General features: G+C 42.1%; 1 pseudogene; it reads left to right on the forward strand.

Annotated features, from left to right (window-relative positions):
* The first annotated feature begins 225 nt into the window (after nucleotides 1–225).
* On the forward strand, nucleotides 226–5,497 carry LOC123170766 (peroxidase 1-like; annotated as a pseudogene).
* The last annotated feature ends 16,419 nt before the right edge of the window (nucleotides 5,498–21,916 follow it).

A 21,916-nucleotide genomic window follows, 5' to 3' on the forward strand; every position in this document is an offset into this window, starting at 1 on the left:
CAAGGACACAACCTTACCTATAGTTGGTTCTTTAACCGGCAGTGGAACCTCCGGGCCTCTGCTTATGCCACCCTGACGAGCCACCCCGGTGGCAAATCCGCTTCGGTTGATGTCATCCAGAAATCCCGTTGCTTGTCCTCCCGATGAATGGTCGACGGGGATCGTTGCACTGCCGCTGCCGTGACCTCTGCCCTGACAAGTGGGAATAGTCTCTTGAGATGGGCCATGGACGCCGGCGACGACCCCCACTGTTCGCAGCTCGCCATCGCCACAGCCCCGCCCCATCCCCCTTCCAACACCGGCCATGCCGATGGGCGCCCCAGCTGGACGACGTGAAGAGGCGATATCAGGGTGGCGCTGCCGTGAGAAAGAGATCTAAGGGCGGATTGGGTGCCGCCGCCGCCGTCTCACTCGTGCCCAGGAGCCAATTTCTTGCGGGAGCTCCATTTGGGGAGAAAGACGGCTAGGTTAAGTCCGTGGTTGTGTGCCTGTGGGAAGTACGCTTCCTGTCTTCCTCTGCGAGGCTCTGCCTCAGCTGGGCCGTGCAAAAAATTCAAACGGGCCGGTATAATTTGCTCGAAAGGCCCATTTATCGGGGGGCATGGATAAACGCGGTTACCGCTCGGTAAATGGAAATTTTAATCGGTAACCAAAACCTTGGTGATGTCTGGGGAACATCGCAGCCTCGCTACTCATGGATCCTTTGTAACACTCATGCGCTGCGCCCCGGTGGGCTGCTCGCTTTAGCGACTGGCGAGGCAGTGCAGCGTCTGCTCTTGGTGGTGGTTGTATAAATGATTTTGTTTGTAAATCTGAATATATTTACTACTGACGTTGGGGGACATATGCAAAGCCAGTAGTACTGAGGACACAGGTGTCGTCGCAGTGTATATCAATGCCACTAGTATTTTAAATACCACGGACGTGGGGATCCTTGGCAAGCGGTTACCAGGCGTCGGCATGAAATGGTAACAGTGCCATTGACGTTATACTATTGGCTTCCCGAAAGTGCGATGGTAAACATTTTTTTCAAGCGCCACTACTAGGTTTTTTTCTATTAGTGGAAGCAAATAGTGGGTGATGGGTCCGGGATTGCACTTAGCCATTTTATTTGCACACAGTTCAAGTTTTATATCGTCTGTGATGTCTTCATCGCACACAGTTTGATGCTAAGTTGTGCGATAGAAATGGGGAAGGGCTTAATACATCTGATCTACACATTTCTTTTAGAAAACAGGCACAAGGCGCACCCTGCTTTAAATTAATAAAGCCAATATCGAAAAGTTTAGCAGCTATAAGTTCTTACAAAACGGGCAACATAAAAGTAGGGGTACAAATCCGAATAAGGCGATGTCTAACTGCTTGCGCGTGCAACGCGTATCCCCTTCGTCCGTTCTCGCTCGGATCCATGCAGCTGGTCCACCCGGGGCCCATGCAGGCGCTGCGTGCATGCAGAGCACACTGTCATATCCGGCATGCAGAGGTAGGTTCGCTTTTCCCATGGTGTGACCCGTTTCTTCTATAAAATATATATCTACTTTTTGTTTCTTGCTGCTCCCCTTTCTTTCCTCATTTTTTATTTCCTTTGTGTTTTAAGCAAAATCGCTTTAGAATTTTATCAACTCCCTACTTGAACTTTAACTTCAAATTATAAAGAACTTTTTATAACCATTTCATAAATTACTGGACTTTGCTGGAAACAGTGAAGAACTTTTCATTTTAATTATAAAGTGCTAAATAAATAGAATCAGGAGTTGAAGAACTTTATAAATAGAGGATTTCCACTTTTTTATAAACATTGAAGAACTTCGCTAGAAAAAGTATCAGGGAACAAAGAACTTTATAAACGGATTGTCTGAACTTTGATGAAAAAATTATGAAACTGTTTGAGCCATGCCAAATTTAATTTTATCTTGTACTCCAAATTTAATTTGGAATATATCGACATTGGACTTGTTTCGTAGAGTTGGCTGTGAGAAACTCAAAAACATAAATGGATTTAAATTTGCAAAATTTATTTCAAAGTTATGCTGATAAGTTTGTGTCATGTCTAATTTTGTTTAGAAGGGGGTAGCATGTGCTAGCCGCAGCATGCACACATGGGCCCCAAAGGAATCTAGTACATGTGACCCAACGTTTTAGATGGTGGCCCGTATCCCTATGCATGCATGGTGAATGGCTGTGATTCTAGTTGCGCGCGCATAGGGTTAGACAAAATCCAGGTCGCAACTCAATAGGAGCACAGAATAAACTGGGGTCTAGCAAGACCAACTTAAGGGTTCCTATGGGCAGCATGAAGATGCTTGATCTTGGTATGGATATTCGCCGATGTCTCACAGTGTTTCCTCTTCTCTAGAGGACGCCATCAATGAAAAACAGCCATTAAGGAGTACTTGGCAGGACGAGATGGAATGGCTCCCTTGATGACAATGATGAGCTTGTTGCAAGTAGTCCAAAGAGCCCAAGCTAAAGCAGTGAACACTCTCCTTTCTTCAGCACTTGAGACAAACCACCTTCGGCAGTACATGTGGTGCATGCATTGCTGTTTTTATTAAGCTGCACCCTGTTGGCTAGGATAGCACGGTGCTATCTAGCCCACCCGGGTTTGAGTCACGGAGTGACTCGTGGTGCTTAGAGTTTCTTCTATAAAAATATGCCTCCAAGCGCTAGTCCTAAATGGTCTCATTTTTTAGGACGGGACGTCGACCCGTTGGCTTGGCAGCTGGGTTAGCTGCCAACCGCCCAGGTTCGAGCCTCTGCTCTAACAGGCGACGCTCGCAGAGTTTCTACAATAAATAAAAGCCAATAAGGATTAGCCTTTAGGTTGGTCTCATTTTTTTTATTAAGCATTCGCGTATGCATTTTTTCGCGTGGGGAGGTCCGGCGCTGGGGGTTGTCCTCATGACTGCCGCATAGGACCACGTACCATGTGATCGTGTAGTGTTGCACCCCACTAACCAAAATATAGACCTAGTACAAGAATATATATTTTCATCTGGCCATACATAAGAATCGCCTAGAACTAGCCGAAAGCAAGAAGGAAGAAGCGACCGCCAGCATCGTTGGTAGGTCTGGGGCACTCGAGCATTTCCCGGAGAACAAGTGGTCCTTTATCTTTGGTAATTTATATCTATGTGGGTCCACTTCGTGGGTACATCCGTTTGGGTGGGGGAAATTTTAGATGGAGACCTGAAAAGAACGTTGGGGTGGTTTGGTTGGTTTGCTCCACATGCATGCATGGCTAAAATGCACTCCCTCCGTTTCTAAATATTCTTTTAAGAGATTTCAAAATATACTACATACGAATGTATATAGACATACTTTAAAGTGTAGATTCATCCATTTTGCTTCGTATGTAATTCATATTAAAATATCTAAAAAGACTTACATTTAGAAACCGAGGGACTACTATATGTTTGACAGTGGTTGGAGCAGTCATTAATTTTTGCCTAACAATGCAAGTTTTCATATAATGAAAATGATGTATACACGATGTTCTGTGCACGACGGCCAGCCGATAATTGCTCTGCACCGTTAGATGGTTTAGGAACAAAAGTACAAATGAGACCACCGCTTGGTGCTCCTTCCCTTATTAGCCATACTCTTAGCTGCTAACTAAAATACTAGCATCATCAGCTGGGTCAACATGCCAATCCAACCCATGCCATAGCTAATTACGTACAACCCGTCTCATTCCAACCTGCACACGTTCCATATGTAACCTGTGCTGCTATTGTGCCACTCAGGTAGATAACCAAAAGAGTTGCTGGTAATGGCTAAGCACGCCCCAGGCCAGGCCGGATGGCATGAGGAGACGAACCAAACTAGCGCTAATCCCTGATGCCTCTCAAGCCTACCGAACTCATTTGCTCATATGTGATCACTAGTTCTTGAATATATGGTCACTAGAGGTGTATCACTAAGAGACTTGGAATGAGCTATATTCATCCTTTAGGAATTGCTTATGTGGAGGTGCTTCGGCAGCGCACCGTGATGTATATTTTTTTTCCGAAACGGAACCGTGATGTATATATCACAATGTGCAGCTGCAGATATCTCCCATTTTACCACATGCGCCACTTCTAGCCAGTGTGATTCACTATCTTGCATTTTATGGTAGATTTATATCTTTACTGCTTCATATGCTCACATGATACGATGGTACATATATGGACCATTGATAATGTTATAATCGTGTGCACCCACCTCTGGGTTCGGTCCTAGTTACAACGTAGACGTATTTAATTTGCATGAGGTTTTAGAAGATAGCTCAGATGGCTTAGCACCTGTGCAAAACGTACAAATGATCATCCCTCAATTTACATGTGTATTTCTTGCCTTGTAGAAAAAAAATAGAATGAATGTAATTATACTGCAATACATGTTGTTCAACCATCTGACGTTAACTTATGTATGGTGAGTCCACTGAGGTGATTTGCTCTGGCCTATCTAAAAATATTTGATTTTGATAAATAATTCTTGTATTACTAAAATATCAAGGGTTACAGTGATGTCTGATAATGTCTAAGACTCCATCTGGTCCAGATCCAAACCAAATATCAGTTTGGCCTTGTGATTTCCCAAAGTTTGCAATGAAATGATTAACATTATTTTGGCATCGACGAATATGTGTAATAAAAGAACTATGTTTCCTCCATACTTCCTTCAATTTCTTTGATCAGAAAATTCATTTTATAATCAAAATATAAAATATATAATTAAGCCCTCGAACCGAGATGCTCCCGCACCGACATCCTGGCCTACGCGGTGCGCAACAGCATCACCCTCACCGGCAACGTCGTCTACTCTGTCCGGGCCGGCCGCCGCGACGGGTGGGTCTCCATCGAGAAGGACGCCCTCGACAACCTGCCCCGCCCACGTTCACCACGCAGCAGCTCATCGACCGGTTCAAGAACAAGACCCACACCGCCGAGGTGATGGCCCTCCTCTCCGGCGACAACACCGTCGGCCGGTCCTTCTGCTCCTCCTTCGTCGACCGCATCTGGAACGGCAACACGCCCATAGTACGTCCCTCTAGTGAGACACCATATTAGTTTACGTTGGCATGAAACGTACGTACGTGTGTTGAACTATCATCTATCAGGTGGATGCAGGGCTGAGCCCGTCGTACGCGGCGCAGCTGCGGGTTCTGTGCCCGTCGAACACGTCGCAGGCGACGGCGCCGATCGACCCGGGCTCGCCCAACGTGCTGGACAACAACTACTACAAGCTGCTGCCGCGCGGCATGGGGCTCTTCTTCTCCGACAACCAGCTGCGGGTCGATGGGAACCTGAACGTGCTGGTGAACCGCTTCGCGGGGAACGAGACCCTGTGGAAGGAGTGCTTCGCGGCCGCCATGGTGAAGATGGGCCGCATCCAGGTGCAGACCGGGAGCTGCGGCCCGGTGCAGCTCAACTGCAACGTCGTCAACCCGACATCGTCGTCGGCCAGTCTGACGGGCTACATCGAAGAGGAGGGCCTCGTCTCCACGAGCTAGCCGAGACTGACGCACACACTTGGTGCACCGATCGAGTCAGCATGATGTCAGCATGATGTGTGCGGTTTTGTTTTGTTTTGTTACGTACTACTTGCCGCATGTGCCAAGTTTGTTTTCTCGCCCTGAATTCAAGCACGAATTGGTAGCCGGCGATGTTGCTCAGCTGTTTGGTTAATGGAATAAATATGGTTCCATCTAGAAAAACAAGTTTGTTTTGTCGCCAATCGAAATGAAACTCTAGTCCTCAATTGTGCCCATTTGAATTGAACAACTCTCATATACTCTACACGGTCAACAATACACAATTTTGATTGAGTGTTATTTTGTCACATGCATGGTAATTTCCAATTATAATTAACCAGACTCTGCCCCTAAGGGCGCACACAACCAAACTATCAATAATAAACACGTGCCAATGCTCCTTATCGTCTACAGACCTACTCATCACTGAAGCCCTAACTATGCAAGATGGAATTCATTCGGTGAATGGTCACGAATAACGACATCATACACTATGAACTCTTCGCCGCGCTTTGGCAGGACCGCCATAGCAAAAGGCCGGTTGACTCTTTTTTAAATGTTGAGAAGCTGAGTGTTGGGTTTTCTAGTGTCCTATTGCTCAACAGTCCATTGGGTGTTGTAGAAATGCCAGCCAGGTAACGGCAACATCTACTATTGGTTAAATGATGGATGTGGTGACTTTGTGATGTGACACATAAACAAAGTTGGGGCGGCACCCTCTGCTCATCGAGCACCATGTTCTTTGCCGTTGCGCCACAACCACTTGTAGGGATGACGCGAACGACAAGGCGACGACTAATCTCACAAGGACTAGCCCTAGAACCCTTGGGCATGAAAAAGATGAAAAAGTGATTGGGCCGAGGAGAGAATTCAAGGAAAGGATTGTTGAAATTGAAGAGAGGCAGAGAGAGCCCCTTGGACGTCGCTTTGGATCCCATTGTTTAGTATGTCCATGAAAAATTACAACATGTACTTGGAGACCTCCAAATGTCCTCTCTACACTCTTGCTGGAACCTTCTTGCTTTTGGGAAAAGTGGTATTTTTTGTTACCTTCTAGCTAGGAGATGGTCTTGCCAAAGTTCATCCATAAAGGATAGATACCATTAACAAGATAGTAACGCATGATAGCGTCATGCCCATTAATGGTAGAGTTGTAATCTGGAGCTCTGCCCTCGTAAAGTCTTACAAAAAATGGACACCGCTGGAGCACGTTGATGTCATTTTGAGACCTTGGCATGCAAAAAAAGTTGTCAAATACACATCTCCACTGCCACTACATGCAATTGAGGGACACAAACATACCGGGAAACTCCCGATTCTCCAAGTGCCAAAGTCGAGCTTTGGCCCCAATATTTGTTTCTCTCAAGTACACTTTTTTCTAAAGACATTCACCATCACAGTGGAAACTCTGACCATTGCTGCAAGGCATATGGTCTCAGATATATGGATGTACTCATCAAGTAGATGTATGACTGAACCATTTACATACATCCTCATAATATAAAAGTGAATTTCTTGAGAGAAGCGAAACCAAGTACCCAACACAATCTCTCTTCGGCATGAAGTAATCATCATATGCATTCACACCCTCCGCAATGCGCAAGACAATGGATGCACGACCGGAAGTGACACCGAAAGATGCCCTCATGATATAACAACTTAGCTGCAAAATAGTTTTTCATAGATCAACATGGCCCATTGCCCTATGCCGATAAAAATCGGGTGTCTCGGTGTTGAACCTTGAAGTGAATATCATGCTCCTCTTCCTTCTCCGTTTCATTGGGAATACTCTTAGCATTGCCAATTTTTATCGTCTGAATCATTGTCCGATAAGGGTGATTTGATGAACTCATTGTAAAAGTACTCATCACCCTAATCCATCGTGTTTCCTACACAATTGAACAACAAGGTTTGCCAACAAAATTCCATATATACGATGTTCATTCACATTCACCTTAGTATTAGCAGAATTTGATCAAGCCTTTCAGGAGGTAATCATGGATAACTTCATGGAACTATTACATATATTGCATTGTGGTGATCATAGAGATTGTAACAACGTCAGCATAATCCTTCCATGAAAAGATAAAACGTCAACCAAATCCTCTTGTCGTTCAGGACGCAGGAGGATGTTGTTGGCACTATTAGGATTCCACGCTTTGGTACAATAATATTAGTCTCGATGGTATATAGATAAACATCCCGTATGATTGTTGCAAATGAGTGAGAGGCTAGGAGACTGCAAACACTTCCTCCTCAAATGTGGTAGAATAATCCCAAATGCCTCTCAAGCCTACACAACTCGTTCATATAAGATATAAAGGCTATTTATCTTAAATATATGGACCATATTTTAGCATCATCACTAGATAAACTAGACAAAAGAGATTTGGAATGTAATTATATCTATCCCGTTGGAGTCATTGTGAGGGAGCTTCAATAGCTCACCCATTTGCATTTATAGGTTTGTGCGGCTCCATGCATCTCCAGATTAGAACCTGCACCCCTTTTTTCTAGTCGGGTTGGTTTGATATCGTCGCATTTGATGTTGGCACGACCATTTAACATGTCTTTGATATGATTGGACACATATCGACCATAAAAACACATGATTACTATCCCGATAGTGTACATGCATCATGTTGTTTTTAGTTGCTAGGAGGTGCCCATATTATACGACGCACACTTAACTTTGGATTCAGATGCTTTCAACTTGGATTGCTTTCTTTGCAGACGCATATTACATACTAAATTTCTCATAGGTACTGTTGTCGCTGATAGAAAGAAACGTCAATAGGATACTTGCAATGAAGTAGAAAAATGAAGTCAAATATCTCAAAAGTTTTAGAACTTCAACATGATATACGTAAGATCATCGAGATGGAGATTGACAATAATGACAATCTCGTCGCCGGGTTCCTCCACAGATGAGATGTGTTCATCGTGTTACAAGAGATCATGCTCTATATCACGATCAACAGTAAGAACCCCATCATTACTTTTGGTCATGCTCTTCTCCGATACCGCACTGGCGAAGACGATCCTCGCGGATATATAGGCACACGGTCCACAAGATCCTAGCAAAAATCTAGAGTTGGCCAGGGTCGATCTTGATGACGGAGTCACCACAATGGTGTTTCTGTCCTTGTATGAGCTCTTGTGGGGATGTCTTCCATCGCTCGAATTGGTTTGGGCTCTCCTATAGAAATTTCGACCTTAGAACAAGGCCTGAAGGTATGCCAATGATACGCTAAAAGTTTCATGGAGGTAGAATGGTCTTGTTAAAGTCACGCTGGTCCACCCACGAGGATAATATGCCAAAGCACATTACAAAAAATGAAGATCTGTAGTGTGGGTAAAGTGTACAACGTTTGCAAATTGTACAACCTATGCATGTTGCCTTCACTTCAATCCAATCCATGTTCATTTTACCCACTGATATATAATAACTCTTCATGCCCACATCATGCATCATCATAATAATAAGTCATACTAATCATCATCATACAACTTCTACTCATTATTAATAACAAGTCATACGATCATCATCCTCATAGTCATCGAACCAACCCTACTTAATTGTTCTAGGCACATGATCCTCAGTATTATGTAGGACCTAAATACCCTCTTTAAGGTAAAATAGCATAAAACAATATAGACCCTGACTCTCCATTATGGAGAATGGAGATCATCATGTCTTCAATTCTTGCGCTTCGCTTCCTTTTGCTTCCAAGAACCTCCTTACGACTGTCGATACATTTTTTCCATTCCTTGATTTTCATGTCTCCACTTCTTTTAGAAATCCGGTATGGACAGTTCAGATTCTTAGGATGACCTGGATGTATGTTCAAAACATCAAGGCGACCACTCTGATACATCAGATGAGGCACACAATCATTCGGGATTTCCTGTTGAAAAACATATAGTAATAACTTCGTAGTTAGCAATGTAGTTAAGTTTTAAAAGAATTTATGCAAAAGATGCACGAATGTCGTAATACTAAAAAAATCATACCATGGCATCTCCATGGATGTTACCGTAGTTCAACACGTGCACTAGTGGCACGTATTGACCATAATGCGACCAGATGATTGTAATTCTCAAGATCAGTACAAAACGCGACCAGATGATTTTTGTCCTTATAAGTTAACTTAGAACCATTGGTGTAGTAGGTTCTGTCTAACATGTTCCGCACATTGTTTGAACAATCAAAATAAGCTGTCAATGGAAATAAGCTGTCAACTATTTTGAAATGAACAATATAAATTAGTTAATAACTATGTTTGAGAAACTCACATAGTGGTAGAATTGGAGGCGTATTAACAAGGACCCAAATGTCCATATTGTCTTCGTCGATGTCAGGATCACCAAGATCCATGGTGACAAGCACACTGATATGTCTCCAACGTATCTATAATTTTTGATTGCTCCATGCTATATTATCTTCTGTTTTGGACATTATTGGGCTTTATTATACACTTTTATATTATTTTTGGGACTAACCTATTAATCGGAGGCCCAGCCCAGAATTGCTGTTTTTTGCCTATTTCAGAGTTTCGCAGAAAAAGAATATCAAACAGAGTCCAAACAGAATGAAACCTTCGGGAACGTGATTTTCGGAACAAACGTGATCCAGAGGACTTGGACACTACGTCAAGAAAGCTACCAGGAAGCCACGAGGTAGGGGGGCGCGCCTACCCCCTGGGCGCGCCCTCCACCCTCGTGGGCCCCATGTTGCTCCTATATATACCTACGTACCCCCAAACTACCAGATACAGAGCCAAAAACCTAATTCCACTGCCGAAACCTTCTGTACCCGTGAGATCCCATCTTGGGGCCTGTTCTGGAGCTCCGCCGGAGGGGGCATCGATCACGGAGGGCTTCTACATCAACACCCATAGCCTCTCCGATGATGTGTGAGTAGTTTACCTCAGACCTTCGGGTCCATAGTTATTAGCTAGATGGCTTCCTCTCTCTTTTTGGATCTCAATACAATGTTCTCCCCCTCTCTCGTGGAGATCTATTCGATGTAATCTTCTTTTGCGGTGTGTTTGTTGAGACTGATGAATTATGGGTTTATGATCAAGTTTATCTATGAACAATATTTGAATCTTCTGAATTCTTTTATGTATGATTGGTTATCTTTGCAAGTCTCTTCGAATTATCAGTTTGGTTTGGCCTACTAGATTGATCTTTCTTGCAATGGGAAAAGTGCTTAGCTTTGGGTTCAATCTTGCGGTGTCCTTTCCCAGTAACAGTAGGCTGCAGCAAGGCACGTATAGTATTGTTGCCATCGAGGATAACAAGATGGGGTTTTTATCATATTGGATGAGTTTATCCCTCTACATCATGTCATCTTGCTTAAGGCGTTACTCTGTTCTTATGAACTTAATACTCTAGATGCATGCTGGATAGCGGTCGATGTGTGGAGTAATAGTAGTAGATGCAGTCAGGAGTCGGTCTACTTGTCTCGGACGTGATGCCTATATACATGATCATACCTAGATATTCTCATAACTATGCTCAATTCTGTCAATTGCTCAACAGTAATTTGTTCACCCACCGTAAATACTTACGCTCTCGAGAGAAGCCACTAGTGAAACCTATGGCCCCCGAGTCTATTTTCCATCATATTAATCTTCCAACACTTAGCTATTTCTTTTGCCGTTTTTATTTTACTTTCTTTACTTTGCATCTTTATCATAAAAGTACCAAAAATATTATCTTATCATATCTATCAGATCTCACTCTCGTAAGTGACTGTGTAGGGATTGACAACCCCTTATCGCGTTGGTTGCGAGGATTTATTTGTTTGTGTAGGTGCGAGGGACTCGTGTGTGGCCTCCTACTGGATTGACACCTTGGTTCTCAAAAACGGAGGGAAATACTTACGCTACTTTGCTGCATCACCCTTTCCTCTTCAAGGGAAAACCAACGCAGTGCTCAAGAGGTAGCAAGAAGGATTTCTGGCGCCGTTGCCGGGGAGGTCTACGCAAAAGTCAACATACCAAGTACCCATCACAAACCCTTATCTCCCGGATTACATTATTTGCCATTTGCCTCTTGTTTTCCTCTCCCCCACTTCACCCTTGCCGTTTTATTCGCCCTCTCTTTTCCGTTCGCCATCCTCTCTCCTTTTGCCCTTGCTCCTTCTGCCGTTATGTCTGAAATTGGGGAAATTATTGTCGATATGGACAATAATAATGTTATGGAAAATTCTGATGCTCCTGCTGAAGAACCCCCTATCTTACATACGAGAAAATTCTGAATTGGTAGTGGCAACATTATTGGAAAAGGAGTTATCCAAGATTTTTTTTACTTGTGCCGGTGCTTTGCCCTCTATGGGTGGTTCTATTTTGCATAGAACTAGTAGTCTTGTGGACGCTATCGCCATGCTTGTAGTTGAACTTGAAAGACAATTTATGCACATGCATCCCTGCATACAGAGGATTTTCCTAGAATTTTCTAGCATTGAGCATTCTTCTGTTAAGCGTGCCGCTACTATCTTTTTGGCTCATGAATTCAGATTTATTATAAAAGAGGCCAAAGAAATATTTGCGCATTATAGGGTGGACGCTGGACGTCCTCCCATAGAAACTATCCTATTCGATCAAGAGGAAATAATGTGTTTTCAATCTCTAGATTATGTTGCTTTTAATGAAAACCTTAGAAAAAAGGTTCCTACCAATATTCTGGTTGATAGAATTTCTGAACTTAATGATGATTTTGCTATTCAAAATAATGAGCTAGGATATTCTCTCGAATATAGGCTCACAAAGTTCTGTCAAAAGAATGCTTATAATGATGAATTGGTTGTGCAATACGAAGGGCCGAAGGAGGAACCTATACCTCCTAAAATTGATCTTGGGGACTTTTGTCCCATTAAATTTAGCCCTTTTGATTACTTTTGCTTGCCTCAAAGGAAACTTGCTGCTGAACGTAGAGAATATGAAATGAGTTTTAATGATCTATCCTATTACTATGGCACTACCTAGATCTATCCTTGCTTTTATGCCTAGCTAGGGGCGTTAAACGATAGCGCTTGTTGGGAGGCAACCCAATTTTATTTTTCTTTTTTTTCTTTTTGCTACTGTTTAGGAATAAATATTTGTTCTAGCCTCTGGTTAATGTGTTTTAATTAGTGTTTGTGCGAAGTTAAACCTATAGGATCTTCTTGGATGATAGTTATTTGATCTTGCTGAAAATTCCAGAAACTTTCTGTTCACGAAAATAATTGTTAAAAATCACCAGAACGTGATAAAATATTGATTCCAGTTTCTGCTGATCAATAAACAAATTGTCTAGGTCGTGCTATTTTGGCTGAATTTTTGAAGTTCCAAAAGTTTGCGTTAGTTACAGATTACTACAGACTGTTCTGTTTTTGACAGATTCTGTTTTTCGTGTGTTGTTTGCTTATTTTGATGAATCTATGGCTAGTAAAATAGTTTATAAACCATAGAGAAGTTGGAATACAGTAGGTTTAACACCAATATAAATAAATAATGAGTTCATTACAGTAACTTGAAGTGGTCTTTTGTTTTCTTTCGCTAATGGAGGTCACGAGATTTTCTGCTGAGTTTTGTGTTGTGAAGTTTTCAAGTTTTGGGTGAAAGATTTGATGGATTATGGAACAAGGAGTGGAAAGAGCCTAAGGTTGGGGATTCCCATGGAACCCCCAAGATAATATAAGGGCACCTAAAAGCCAAAGCTTGGGGATGCCCCGGAAGGCATCCCCTCTTTCCTCTACTTCCATCGGTAACTTTACTTGGAGCTATATTTTTATTCACCACATGATATGTGTTTTGCTTGGAGCCTCTTGTATTATTTGAGTCTTTATTTTTTTAGTTCACCACATTCATCTTTGCTGTACACACCTTATGAGAGAGACACACATGATTCGGAAATTATTAGAATACTCTATGTGCTTCACCTATATCTTTTGAGTTATATAGTTTTTGCTCTAGTACTTCACTTATATCTTTTAGAGCACGGTGGTGGATTTGTTTTATAGAAACTATTCATCTCTCATGCTTCACTTAGATTATTTTGAGAGTCTTAAATAGCATGGTAATTTGCTTAAATAATCCTAATATGCTAGGTATTCAAGATTAGTAAAAACTTTCTTATGAGTGTGTTGAATACTAAGAGAAGTTCGATGCTTGATGATTGTTTTGAGACATGGAGGTAGTGATATTAAAGTTGTGCTAGTTGAGTAGTTGTGAATTTGAGAAATACTTGTGTTGAAGTTTGCAAGTCCCGTAGCATGCACGTATGGTAAATGCTATGTAACAAATTTGAAACATGAGGTGTTCTTTGATTGTCCTCCTTATGAGTGGCGGTCGGGGACGAGCGATGGTCTTTTCCTACCAATCTATCCCCCTAGGAGCATGTGCGTAGTGCTTGGTTTTTGATGACTTGTAGATTTTTGCAATAAGTATGTGAGTTCTTTATGAGTAATGTTGAGTCCATGGATTATACGCACTCTCACCTTTCCACCATTGCTATCCTCTTCGGTACCGTGCATTGCCCTTTCTCACATTGAGAGTTGGTGCAAACTTCGCTGTTGCATCCAAACCCCGTGATATGATGCGCTCTTTCACACATAAACCTCCTTATATCTTCCTCAAAACAGCCACCATACCTACCTATTATGGCATTTCCATAGCCATTCCGAGATATATTGCCATGCAACTTTCCACCATTCCGTTTATCATGACACGTTCATCATTGTCATATTTCTTTGCATGATCATGTAGTTGACATAGTATTTGTGGCAAAGCCACCGTTCATAATTCTTTCATACATGTCACTCTTGGTTCATTGCATATCCCGGTATACCGCCGGAGGCATTCATATAGAGTCATACTTTGTTCTAGTATCGAGTTGTAATCATTGAGTTGTAAATAAATAGAAGTGTGATGATCATCATTTTCTAGAGCATTGTCCCAAGTGAGGAATATAAAAAAAGGAGAAAGGCCATAAAAAAAGAAGGCCCCAAAAAAAGAGAGAAAAAGAGAGAAGGGACAATGTTACTATACTTTTACCACACTTGTGCTTCAAAGTAGCACCATAATCTTCATGATAGAGAGTCTCTTGTTTTGTCACTTCCATATACTAGTGGGAATTTTTTCATTATAGAACTTGACTTGTATATTCCAACAATGGGCCTCCTCAAGTGCCCTAGGTCTTTGTGAGCAAGCAAGTTGGATTCACACCCACTTAGTTTCTTTTGTTGAGCTTTCATATATTTATAGCTCTAGTGCATCCGTTGCATGGCAATCCCTACTCCTTGCATTAACATCAATCGATGGGCATCTCCATAGCTCATTGATTAGCCTCGTTGATGTGAGACTTTCTCCTTTTTGTCTTCTCCACATAACCCCCATCATCATATTCTATTCCACCCATAGTGCTATATCCATGGCTCACGCTCATGTATTTCGTGAAGGTTGAAAAAGTTTGAGATTACTAAAGTATGAAACAATTGCTTGGCTTGTCATCGGGTTTTGTGCATGATGAGAGCATTCTTGTGTGACGAAAATGGAGCATGACTAAACTATATGATTTTGTAGGGATGAACTTTCTTTGGCCATGTTATTTTGAGAGGACATAATTCCTTAGTTAGTATCCTTGAAGTATTATTATTTTTATGTCAATATTGACTTTTATCTTGAATCTTTCGGATCTGAATATTCATACCACAATGAAGAAGAATTACATTGAAATTATGCCAAGTAGCATTCCACATCAAAAATTCTGTTTTTATCATTTACCTAGTCGAGGACGAGCAGGAATTAAGCTTGGGGATGCTTGATACGTGTGCAACGTATCTATAATTTTTGATTGCTCCATGCTATATTATCTTCTGTTTTGGACATTATTGGGCTTTATTATACACTTTTATATTATTTTTGGGACTAACCTATTAACCGGAGGCCCAGCCCAGAATTGCTGTGTTTTGCCTATTTCAGAGTTTCGCAGAAAAACAATATCAAACGGAATCCAAACGGAATGAAACCTTCGGGAACGTGATTTTCGGAACGAACGTGATCCAGAGGACTTGGACCCTGCGTCAAGAAAGCTACCAGGAAGCCACGAGGTAGGGGGCGCGCCTACCCCCCTGGGCGCGCCCTCCACCCTCGTGGGCCCCACGTTGCTCCACCGACGTACTCTTCCTCCTATATATACCTACGTACCCCCAAACTACCAGATACGGAGCCAAAAACCTAATTCAACCGCCGCAACCTTCTGTACCCGTGAGATCCCATCTTGGGGCCTGTTCCGGAGCTCCGCCGGAGGGGCATCGATCACGGAGGGCTTCTACACCAACACCATAGCCTCTGCGATGATGTGTGAGTAGTTTACCTCAGACCTTCGGGTCCATAGTTATTAGCTAGATGGCTTCCTCTCTCTTTTTGGATCTCAATACAATGTTCTCCCCCTCTCTCGTGGAGATCTATTCGATGTAATCTTCTTTTGCGGTGTGTTTGTTGAGACCGATGAATTGTGGGTTTATGATCAAGTTTATCTATGAACAATATTTGAATCTTCTGAATTCTTTTATGTATGATTGGTATCTTTGCATGTCTCTTCGAATTATTAGTTTGGTTTGGCCTACTAGATTGATCTTTCTTGCAATGGGAGAAGTGCTTAGCTTGGGGTTCAATCTTGCGGTGTCCTTTCCCAGTGACAGTAGGGGCAGCAAGGCACGTATAGTATTGTTGCCATCGAGGATAACAAGATGGGGTTTTTATCATATTGCATGAGTTTATCCCTCTACATCATGTCATCTTGCTTAAGGCGTTACTCTGTTCTTATGAACTTAATACTCTAGATGCATGCTGGATAGCGGTCGATGTGTGGAGTAATAGTAGTAGATGCAGGCAGGAGTCGGTATACTTGTCTCGGACGTGATGCCTATATACATGATCATACCTAGATATTCTCATAACTATGCTCAATTTTGTCTATTGCTCAACAGTAATTTGTTCACCCGCCGTAAATACTTATGCTCTCGAGAGAAGCTACTAGTGAAACCTATGGCCCCCGGGTCTATTTTCAATCATATTAATCTTCCAACACTTAGGTATTTCTTTTGCCGTTTTTATTTTACTTTCTTTCCTCTGCATCTTTATCATAAAAATACCAAAAATATTATCTTATCATATCTATCAGATTTCACTCTCGTAAGTGACCGTGTAGGGATTGACAACCCCATATCGCGTTGGTTGCGATGATTTATTTGTTTGTGTAGGTGCGAGGGACTCGTGCATGGCCTCCTACTGGATTGATACCTTGGTTCTCAAAAACTGAGGGAAATACTTACGCTACTTTGCTACATCACCCTTTCCTCTTCAAGGGAAAAACCAATGCAGTGCTCAAGAGGTAGCACATACCCTCATCAAAATCATACATCTTGCAAAATGCTTCCCAATTTTTGCAACTAAAATGGGTTACGCTCTCAGAATTATATAGATTTACTTCAAAATCCATATCATGATGGGTCATTAGGTGAATTTTCGTTGTTTCCATACTTTCATGGTCTTCAAAACCCATCCTCTCCAAGACATAGCGTCTTGCATGGCATGGGATAACCTAGTCGAATTGTAAAAGATGAAAATTACACGTTGAAATAGTTGAAGTCGTGCTTAATTACGAAATAATAACACTTGTCGTCGTTGCGTACCATTTCAACATATAAGGTCTCCTCCAGCTTAATGCTGAAGCGCCAACCTTCTTCTAGGTGAGGCCTGTCGCACAGACCTCGGTCATCGTGGCACACCAGTCGCACTCCCCCGGGAGACTTTCATCGTCCGAGTACGACATTTCCTATGTTCATAATTCAAATATTAAACTTGTACAATTAAATATATGTACTAAAAAACCTAAATTAGATCATTATTATTCAACACGGGTTGACTATCGATCTGTCGAGTCTTTTCTTGAAAACACTCAGCTCATGCGGTGTACATATTCGATCGTCGGTGATGGTAGCTCCTCCTTTCATCCCCGAGTGCATTACACCAAGTTGTCTAGCACACGGGAATGAAGGAGAAGCTACCCCCACGACAACAGTCGGGATTCTTCGTCCTCTCATATATATATGGTGGAGACTCTCCCTCACTGATTCCTCTCTGACATTGCGACCGTCGGTGATGGTAGCTCCTCCTGTCATTCCAGAGTGCATTACACCAAATTTTCTAGCACACGGGAAAGAAGGAGAAGCTAACCCCCACGACAACAGTCGGGATTCTTCGTCCTCTCATATATGGTGGAGACTCGACAGACTTGAAGTCAACCCAAAATATCGTTTAACTATCTTTCTAAAAAAGGACATATCGTCCTCTCATATATAGGACTCATATTGACATGGAGATTTGGCTGGTATCACCTCGAGGTCGGAGGGGGGTCGGTGATGGGGACGACGGCGGGGATGATGGAGGGGCTCCTAGATTTCTGCAAAAACATAAACCCTATAAGCTATCAACTAATCAAATGCATACGCCTTGCATAGTGCTCTGAAATTTTAGCATTCAAAGTAGGAGTACTTTTCCAATTTGAGCATTCAATATGCAAAACCAAATGTAAAATAAAGTAGTATTCAAATTAGCATGCATTCAATTATAAGCAAAACTACATCTCTTGCATCCGTACATCATCGAATACTATCACTAATACACCTCGAATACTATCAAACATATAGCATCGCTAATACAGCCAGAAGCGTAGCGCCTGACGGGTATCGCCGCGGGCGGTGGACACCCAAAGAGAAGGAACCATCACAGGATCATAGCTCCAGTGAGATCCCTGAAGAACCTGCCAGGTATTGTCGGACCTGCGCTCCAACGCAACCATGTAGCAACGGACGTGCTCGTCCTCCTCGCTGACACGGTGACGTACCACCTCTGCGGTGTCCGGAAGCCTCGGCACCGTCACTGGACCACGCGACCGCCACCAAACAAGGATCGGGTCAACGACGGGCTGGCTCCTCACCAACCTACGCCCCCCGGAAGGTAGCATCTGCCAATACCAGCCCGGCAGAGCCCAGTCCCAGACATGGCCCCTCTGATCAAGCCGGCCTCCTCCGCCGAGTCGACGACGAGGATGCGGGATAGGCATCATCGATGTCGATGCGGGAATAATTGGTTGAACTAAAAAAATAAACTAGTTCTATTAATTTTCTTGCTAAAAATAAACTACTTCTATATATAGTAAAATAAAGTAGTTTTCTTAAATCAACTAGTTCAACTACTACTAAGCACTTAATTACTATAAAGAAAATAAAGTAGTACTTACTAAAAATAAACTACTTCTATATATAGTAAAATAAAGTAGTTTTATTGAATCAACTAGTTCAACTAGTAAGCACTTACTATAAATAAAATAAAGTAGTACTATCTAAAAATAAACTACTTCTATATATAGTAAAATGAAGTAGTTTTATTAAATCCACTAGTTCAACTACTAATTAAGCACTTACTATAAATAAAGTAGTTTTATTAAATCAACTAGTTCAACCTCTAATTAAGCACTTACTGTAAATAAACTAGTTTAACTAGTTCTATTATTTATCGACCCGCCCCCTCATGTCGAAGTTATCGGGGAGGGGGTATATCGAGAACGACATACCCGATAAAAAATAAGAAGAGGAAGAAGAAGAAAAAAAAGAGGAGAAGAAGAAAGGAATAGAGGAGAAGATCGAAGAAAAAAAAAGAAGAAAAAAAGAGGAGAAGAAGAAAGGAATAGAGGAGAAGAAGAAATAATAGAATATTTTCTATTTTTTCTTCTTCTCCTCTATTCCTTTCTTGTTCTCCTCTTTTTTCTTCTTCTTTTTTCCTATTCTTATTTATTTCTCCACTTTTTTCCTCTTCTTCCTCTCCTCTTCTTCTCCTTCTTCTTCTTCTCCTTCTTCCTCTCCTTCTTTTTCTTCTTCTTCTTCCTTCTTTCCTTCTTCCTCTTTTCCTCCTTTTCCTTATTTTACTTTTTCCTCTACACTAACCTAAAATGCACTAACCTAAAATCGATATCTACTAACAACCTAAATAAAAAATTAATACATATATGAAAAAGAACATATATAAATAAAAAAATGCTATGAACATTATATTCATACATACATAGCCACATCCATTCATCATATAGCTACCACATACATATATACATTATATATATGAAAAAAATGCAATGAACAAAAAAATACACATTATATAAAAAAACACTGAACAGAGCCGTGGCGGTGGCGGATCACATCGGGGGCGGCCGGCGAGGGCGACGGCGGGGGCGGCGGAGGGCGACGGCGACGGCGGCGGGGGGCGGAGGGCGACGGCGACGGGCGACGGCTCGGGGGCGGCGGCAGCGGGGGCGGAGGGCGACGGCTCGGGGGTGGTGGAGGGCGACGGCGACTGCGGCGGGGGACGACGTGGGCGGCGGACGGCGTCGGCGTGGGCTCAGGGGGGCACGGGCGACGGCGACGGCGGCGGGGCAGCCTGGCGGCGTCGATGAGCTCGGCGTCGTCGGGTGGGGGGCAACTGGCAATGAATTTGTGAAAATTTCCCAAGTGCTACTTATATAGCGAGAGCATTGGTCCCGGTTCGTAGCACCAACCGGGAACAACATCACCTTTAGTCCCGGTTGGTGCCACCAACCACGACCAAAGTCTCTTTTCAGCAGCCCAAAGGGCGGGAAGCAGAGGCCTTCCCGGTTGGTGGCACCAACCAGTACTAAAGGGGGGAATTGGTTCCGGTTTGTGCCCCGAGCTGGGACCAAAGGTGTGCATTGGTCCCGGTTCGTGGCACCAACCGGGATCAATGTCCTGCGCCTGCCAAAAGCCTCGAGGCGGTGGGATGTTTAGTCCCACCTCGCTAGGCGAGGAGCGGCAGGACCGGTTTATAAGCCCTGCCCCGCCATCTCCATTGAATTCCTCTGAACTGCAGGCCTCTGGGCCTAATCTCGCACTGCTATGCCTGTGGGCCTGCTGGGCCTTCTACGGGCCTGAATCCTATCCCATGGATGGGTTTCTAGTCGTATTCAGGCCGTGGTGGCCAAGTAGGTGGCATTTTTTATTTTTTCCCAGTTTTTTCTTTTCTTTTTTGCTTTATTTATTTTATTTTGTTTCTACTTACAACAAAATACTTACTGTTGCTATTTTATTTATTTCATGAAAATTCTTTTTGCTTATAATGTTTGAATAGAAAATACTTTGGTAATTTTAGGTCCATAAATTTTAATTATGTTATTAATTTTTTTTATTTTTTTATTTTTTTCTACTTATATATTTTATTAAAGTTTATTTTATTTTATTTGGTTTCTACTAACATCATCAATTTTGAACCCTTTCTGACTTCATTTGTTATTTTTCATGCATTTACTGATTATTTTGAGCTATAAGACCCTGAAATTGAAAAGCATTTCAAATGAACTCTGAAAAGATTGAAAGTTGGCATGGTATCATTATTTCATCCACATAGCATGTGCAAGAAAGTTGAGAGGGTTACGACAAAAACTGGATGCACTTCGTGTACAAAACGGACAATCTCTTTCGAAGTATCAGGATTTCATACGGAAACTCGTCTGTTACAGAGGGATTTCATTTTTTAAAACTTATTTGAACTCCTAACTTTTTTTGTGTTCAAAATGCACCATTCAAAGCCACATCATCAATTTTCAACCCTTTCTGACTTCATTTGTTATTTTCATGCACTGATTATTTTGAGCTATAAGACCCTGAAATTGAAAAGCATTTCAAATGAACTCTGAAAAGGTTGAAAGTTGGCATGGTATCATCATTTCATCCACATAGCATGTGCAAGAAAGCTGAGAGGGTTACGGCAAAAACTGGATACACTTTGTGTACAAAACGGACAATCTCTTTCGAAGTATCAGGATTTCATACGGAAAGTCGTCTGTTAAAAAGGGATTTCATTTTTTAAAACTTATTTGAACACCTGACTTTTTGTGTGTTCAAAATGCACCATTCAAAGCCACATCATCAATTTTCAACCCTTTCTGACTTCATTTGTTATTTTTCATACATTTACTGATTATTTTGAGCTATAAGACCCTGAAATTGAAAAGCATTTCAATTGAACTCTGAAAAGGTTGAAAGTTGGCATGGTATCATTATTTCATCCACATAGCATGTGCAAGAAAGTTGAGAGGGTTACGACAAAAACTGGATGCACTTCGTGTACAAAACGGACAATCTCTTTCGAAGTATCAGGATTTCATACGGAAACTCGTATGTTACAAAGGGATTTCATTTCTTAAAACTTAATTAAACTCCTGATTTTTTGTGTGTTCAAAATGCACCATTCAAAGCCACATCATCAATTTTCCACCCTTTCTGACTTCATTTGTTATTTTTCATGCATTTACTGATTATTTTGAGCTATAAGACCC

Source organism: Triticum aestivum, chromosome 7D (assembly GCF_018294505.1).
Source record: "Triticum aestivum cultivar Chinese Spring chromosome 7D, IWGSC CS RefSeq v2.1, whole genome shotgun sequence".
Taxonomy (NCBI): domain Eukaryota; kingdom Viridiplantae; phylum Streptophyta; class Magnoliopsida; order Poales; family Poaceae; genus Triticum; species Triticum aestivum.